The 7,043-nt window shown below is 40.0% G+C and overlaps 1 long non-coding RNA gene across 3 annotated transcripts in view; it reads left to right on the top strand.

Moving 5' to 3' along the window:
* LOC101697564 (uncharacterized) overlaps window positions 1–7,043 on the top strand; it is a 433,033-nt gene that overhangs the window by 215,930 nt on the left and 210,060 nt on the right. The gene's annotated exons all lie outside the window — the stretch shown is intronic.

Genomic DNA, 7,043 nt, shown 5'->3' on the forward strand with positions numbered 1-7,043 from the left:
GCAGGGAACAGTGCCAGGAACCATATATAGCAGTGGTGGCAAACATATGGCATTTGTGCCTCAGTGGGCTTTTTGGTATCATTGAAAGCTCTAGAAGGTTTGCCATCACTGATATACAATATTCACGGTCACACCTCTGTGACCCACTCAAGCACACCCAGAGGTATGCTTTATTAATCCCTGGGTGGTTTCCAAGCCAATCAAGTTGGCAATTAAGTTTAAGCACTTACTTTGTAAGGAATCATTGTGTGAAATGAACGGTTCTCCCTTAATTGCTTGAATACCTGCCTTGGCTTCTTTGCTCTCCATACCTCAAGTGTGAAGGCTCTGCGCTCCCTACTGTGAGGTATGGAGGAATCACTTAGACTCTGAGGTCTAAAAAATCTTAGGATGGAGAGCTGATTTGGTAGAGCAGCCATGCCATGTCCTGCCTCTCTGGATAGGCTTGGCCCAGCACTGGGTTTGGGGCAAGCACTGCCCCTGGCTATTTCTAGTGGCATAGTTGTCAGCTTTCATGTTGCCAGAGAAAGGAGACTGTGCAGAAGGAGGAAGGAGAGCAGTTGCTAAAAGACTGCAGAGCACATGTGTAACCCATGTAGTGGATTCCCGGAACTATCTGGGAGGAATTTGAAGAGCGAAGAGGAGTGAGTAGTGGCCACATTAGGGAGATATTGTTTGATAGCTGCTTCTTCCTTGTTTTATCACCAGGCTGATGAGTCTAGCAATTATAGTTCGTGCAAGACACATTTACTTGTGGGGGGATAATAAGGACTGAGGCTAAAACCTGAGTTGAGGCTAGATCGTATTGTAAAACCTTGAATGCCTTCAGGGAAGTTTCTTCCCAAACTAGAGATTTTATGCTGTTCAAATTCAGATTTTTACTCAGAAGGGACAGGGTAGGGCCTGAGAGTCAGCATTTCTGACACGCTTCAGAAACTGCCAGCGGTCCCATCTGTGGGCCTCACTGGGCAGCCAGGCCTTGCATGATAAAGAATGCAGTGGTACTGAGGGAGACATGGTGGAACTCTTTGATCAGAGGGCTGTGGCAATACAAACAAAGATTCAAGAGAATATTTCCCAATTTGCAATTTCATAACATGTCAAGAAGTGTTTAGTTTTGGAGTCTGTCTCCCTGGTTTGAACCTCTGGCTTCAGGAGTGATCTAAACTTTGTATGGTCTCAGTTTCTTTGCCTTTAACATGGCAATGTTGATAGTATCTAGGGGTTGTTAAGCTATAATTAATCTGGTTGGGAACTGGATTAAAGTTAAGCATGGATTTTTTTTTTTTTTTTTACTTCTTTTACATTTTAGGTATACAATACGTTTACATTTATCATTGGGTGCTTGTACCTGTACATGATGTATCTTGGTTCTTATTTTTTCCCCATTCCCTGTGTGCCTTTCACCCCCTCCACCCTTCCCTATTTACAAAGACTTTGTTTCCATTTTTTCCTTTTCTCATAACTGCAGGACTTCTCAGGACTTTCTGTTTGTTAAAATGATACTCTTGAAGGAGATAGGGAAGTGGCACCTCCTGCCCTGATTTTCTTGAAGTGTTGATGGGTCTTTTGTTCTCTGGAGCCCCTGTTTTAGGAGGATTGATCTGTTGGCAGAGAGAGGGATGAGCTGTTGGCTGGGTGGGCGCCTGAGTCTGGAAGGAAGGTGTGGAGTCATAAGGCAGTGGCCTGGGATGGGGATAAAGCAGTGGTCATAATGGATACCTAGGTCAGATCAGGCTGGAGACTAATTGGATGTGAGGGTTAAAAAGAAGGAGGAGTCTTGTAAGATTTTTTTCCCACCCAGAGAGAAACAGAACTCCAGGGAAGAGTGCCATGTGTTTAATTTTCCATTCTGATTTAAATTCTGCTTCTTGTTGCCCACAAACTAACAGCATGCCTCTCGAGTCTCTAGGGCATTTTACAGTAAAGCCACATACTTTCTGAAGTTGGGTCAAGGCTGAGCATATGAAATTTCTCAAGTGTGAAATTCTATTTAACCCCATTAATGGTTATAACCCTGAATAGTTATTGTTTATAATTCATTTCTAGTTACAGTGGTTGTTTGCATTTGCCAAATCATTTCAGTTCTATCTTAAACTAAGTTTATTTTAGGGAAGAAAATTTTCTTTCCTGTCAAAAAGCTGAGAAGAACAACCCCCGCCCCACTCCTATAGTTTGCATTTTTGGCTGTAGTGATACCCCAATCCTCGTACGTGTGTCTAATGTGTTCTGAATTTCATGATCTTTATGACAGTAAAATGTTGCATTTATGAGGGCCTTTACATTTACCAAAGATTTTGAAATGAGTGTTATTAATTAGGATACCTATGTTGTTCCCTTGTACATGGCAAAGAAAGTGGGGGCAGGGGACAATATATAGGTTTATATGTGATCTAAATATACTTTTCCCCTCGTTAATTTCTATACCTTTTATACAGTTTTCATACATGACTGATGTTGAAAATATTAAAGCAATTGTTTGAGTTATAAGGATAAACTCATTTATGTGTAATACAGCTAGAATAATTTTAGCCCCTTCACTACTGCTTTGAAATTGAATTATATACTATGGCTTTATTCAAACACACATATATTAACAATAAAGACACATTATAAAGCTTTTGCTTGAAGTTTAAAAAATTTAAATGGCCTTTTGACTTTCTCTAAAGTAATTACTGTGGTTAATATCTTAGAATCATTTGACAAAAGTCCAGGATATAAATCTTTTTGAGTGGCAGTTCAAGTATAATCTAGGATGAATATGGATTCCTACAATTTTTGCAGATGGGGAACTGAGTTTCTGGCCACTGTCTAGATTTTAATTAGTGAAAGACTCTAATTGTGCTTTACAATGCTGATTGGTTTAGAATTCAAGCTTTCAGATTATGTTCAACAGCTATCTGTAAAAACCACCACTCAGGGAACATTTGTTTTGTGTTGGCTTCTTTACAAACATTAACATATTTAACCCTCCCAACATTTTTTGGAGGCCAGGATTTGGGCTCTATTTTCAGGAAAGGATCCTAGGGCTCAGTAGGATTTAGCAGCAGAGGGTAAGGCCAGCTCCATGGCCCTCAGGGTCTATGTCTCCACTTACCAAAGGGCAATGACAGTTATGGGTCTGACAGTGTTGGTTGAGATTTTTATTTAGACAGTTTAGGTAACCTGAAAACTTAGAAATACTGTAACACATAAAATTTAACTTTCATTTATTATAATCCCTCTTCTTTTCATCTTATAAAAAGAGAATGAATCTAGGTCATGAGAAAAAGAATTAAGCAGTGAATGATTAATGGGAATATAATCTTGTAGTTTGAATGATGAACTTGAGCTGTAGCTTTTGAGCTGTACACACACTCCATGAATGTTCAACTATGGCAGCTGGGGTGTGGAATTGAAGAACATTATGTCAGCCGAGTCTGTGGTGGACACTGATGTGTGGCCTGGATCCAGCTCACCTGCTGTGACCGTTTTATCTCCCAGAGTGTGGGCTTCTGCTGCTTGTGATGTCCCCTTCTCAGGAGAAAAACTTTCTGGTCTCATCCTAAGTTTCTTTCTCACCCTCAGGTTGGGTCCAATATCAGTTATTTTATAAAATGACCAAAAGTCCTGATTTCTCTGGGATTGCTCCAGTTTAGTACAAAAAGTATTGGCACCCTGGAAATCCCTCAGTCCTGAGCAAACTGTGGGCCTTGCTTGTCCCTTGACCCCCCAAAGGGGCCTAACTCTCTGGTGCAGTGGGTGGGTCAGAGCTCTGTGTGAGATTAGGCTGTCTCCAGGCAAGAATCATCTTTGCTCAGCTCTCTCCTCTGCCCTGTCCTGCTCTCCCCTGACCCTTCTCCTGAGATCTCACCCTCAAGATAACACTTTCACAAGAGTTTTCAGGCTATGCTTCTGAGACAGGGTCCCATCCCAAGACCTAAGGTAGAGTCCAATCAGGCAAACAGAAACATTCTGAAAATGTAAGCCAGTGGGTTTTTAATCCAGGGATCTAGTTACACAGATGACAGTAGAGGCTGAAAGATCAAGTAGGGAACAATGAGGCACCTCAGAGATTAGTGACAACAGGAGGCTGTCACCATCCTGGGTTGGTTTTCTTCTATACAGATACACAAGTGTGAAAGTGAAAAATGAATGTACGCTTCCATATATTTTCAAACCTGGCTCAGCTCTATAAGCAATGTAATTAAACCACATTTAGTATTGGTGAGTATTTCTGACTTTCCCCGTGTGATGTAAAATCTTGATGTGCATTTTGTATGTATTTATCTATGTGCTTTCAGAGTGAGGGTCTTTTATGCCTGACAACAAGTTGGGTAATTCTTAACTCTGGAAAACAAAGTCTCTACAGAATTACAGAACAGTGTGTACAGAGTAACTTCATGGATGAGAGTCAGATATACTTGCATTGAAATCCCAGACACTGTTGCATGACCTTGGGAAACATGTTTAGCTTTTGGGAACCTCTTGGCTCATCTGTAAAATAGGACTAAGCATAGTAAATAGGTCTGTTGTGAGGATTAAATATGCTAATGCACAGTGCCTTGGTGCTAGTAAGCACTCAATAAGTATTTGCTGTTACGATATTTTTGTGGGTTATGGTGGATCGGCTGAATTAGCTGTAAGCCTAGTTTTGAAGCGTTTTATGTAGACACTTTTAATAAACAAGCTACCACTCTTTCTACCTTACCTTATCTTTATGCAAAATTTTTATTTCCCTTTTTAATAGGTATTAAATGAGTTTTCTCTTCTAATATTTATAATCACTCTGTAAGCTCAACAGGAAGGCACAGTCCCCCTGGTCAAGACTGAAGAGGTGGGCTTGAAATCCACATCTCCTTTTGTTCATTGGCATTATTTCCCAGTGTAAGATAGTTTGGCCTAGAAAAGGGAATATTTCCTTTTCATCAGAGGACAATGAATCCAGCAATTTTTCAGGTGTTCTTTTCAGAACCTTCTGAACCAAAATTAATCCACACTATTCCTCTGAAAGGCACAAAGGGCAGAAAAGACATGCTCTCTTGTTCATAAGAATTGCCAGTGCTTTTTCTTTTTAATTAAGTGAGGATGGATACCTTCACTCATCCATCCTCTTTTTAATTTCCTATGTTCAACTTGATTAAGATGTGTTTCATGAAGATATGTGTTATCTGGTTCTTGTTTTATAAAAAGTTTAATATCTTCTCCTCTTTTATTGGACTGGTAAGGCATTTGACATTAAAAATAATAGCTTTGAATTTTCCTGGTGCTATGTGCATTCAGTAGAGGGAATATTAAAAATAGGAGAAAAAATTCATTTAGTTCTTTCTCTGAAGAGCCCTTTCAAAACATTACACATAACATGATCTACTCTGCAATCCACAGATACCTAGAATAAATAAAATGAAATGATAGCCTAAGTTTCTCAGTGTCTAATCCAGGAAATGAATGTCTGTTAAAGAAATATGGTTGCTAATTTTTTTAAAAAAGTCACTAAAAACTTGCTGCTTTCCTTCGTTTAGCTGAACTTACTTCTTTTCAGTAAAAAACTGAAGTGAGCATGTAGATTTATTCTCAAGGAAGGGCAGTTGCAAAGGAACTTAAGAAAATAATGTTCTGCTTTACTATTTAAACCTTCCAAGTTAATACACCTTCCGAGTTGTGTCCTATGCTCTCTGACAAGTTTTTGTTTTTGGAGAAAGTCTTGGATGTGGACAGAACTTCTAATGTCTTAGCAACAGTAGAAGGAAAACAAACTCACAGAGAGGGTCCTATACTAGAGTACTCCAGTGTTCTGATGAGACTTCCAGTCCTGCTGGGGTAAGACAGTGGGGAACTCTTAGGTTACAGCCATTACAAAGTGAGTGTTCAGACAACATGGGTGGGGGTGGGCACTAGATCAGAGGCCTAACTTGCAGTTTCTCTCATATCAGCTCCGTAATAGCTCAGAAATTCTAAAAGATAAGGACTCTGAGTAGAATCACAACTGCTGGGTTTAAATCTTGATTTGTGCAGGACTTACTCTTTTTAGTAAGTTAGCATCTCTCTGTGTATCATTTTTGTGTAGTCAACTTCCATGATAACTCCTAGGGATCACTGCCTTCTGATATGGACACTCTCATCACCTCCCATATTACCAATAACATATATAGAAAGGATGATAGGTCATTTCTGACATTTGGTTATAAGGACTGGGTCCTTTCATTTTTGTTGCTCATGTATTCTGGGGGAAGCTGGCAGCTATGCTATAAACAGCCCTATAAAGAGATGCATGTGGCAAATATCCCAGGTCTCCTGCTTAAAGCCACATGAGTGAGCTTGGAAGTAAATCCTCCAGCCCCAGACTTTCTGGTACCTGCAACCACAGCCAGCCTCTTGACAGCAATCTTAGAAGATCCTAGACCAGGTCTACCCAGATGAGCTGCTCCTGGATTTCTAACCCTCAGAAACTGTGCAAGATAGTACATTTGTTCTTCTAGGTTGCTAAATTTTGGGGCTCATTTGTTTGCAGCAACAGATAATTAGCATGGTTTTCTTTTGGCAAAATGAGTATAGTTGTGTTTGGCAAAAGAGTGCAGTTGTGTTTTTAATCTTTGTGTTTCCCAAAATTCATGTTGAAATCTTAACCTTCAGGATGATTTGAGAAGGCAGAGTGTTTCAGAGATGATTAGGTCATGAGGGCTGTGCCTCAGTGAATAGAATTAATGTCCTTACAAAAGAACCTCCGGAGAGTTAGCTAGCCACTTCCCCATGTGAGAACACAGAAAAAGTTGGCAGTCTGCAGCTCAGGAGAGAGCCCTCATCAGAGTGGATTATTCTGGCACTCTCATCTTGAACTTTCTGGTTTCCAGAACTGTGAGAAACAAATTTCTTCTATTGTCTACTGTATTTTTTTTTATAGCAGCCTGAATAGACTAAGACTGTAGGTGGTGAGACAGAAAATGTAAATGGCAGAGAATAGTTTTCAACACGTAGTGACACCATTGTTGTCATCACTCTTGAGGTGTCCAGTTGGTCATTTTCTCTGATCTTGAAAGAGCCTGCAGAGCTTTTTAATCCTAGAC

Source organism: Heterocephalus glaber, unplaced genomic scaffold (genome assembly GCF_053883595.1).
Source record: "Heterocephalus glaber isolate CG9 unplaced genomic scaffold, H.glaber_assembly_v1.0 deba00001442, whole genome shotgun sequence".
Taxonomy (NCBI): Eukaryota; Metazoa; Chordata; class Mammalia; order Rodentia; family Bathyergidae; genus Heterocephalus; species Heterocephalus glaber.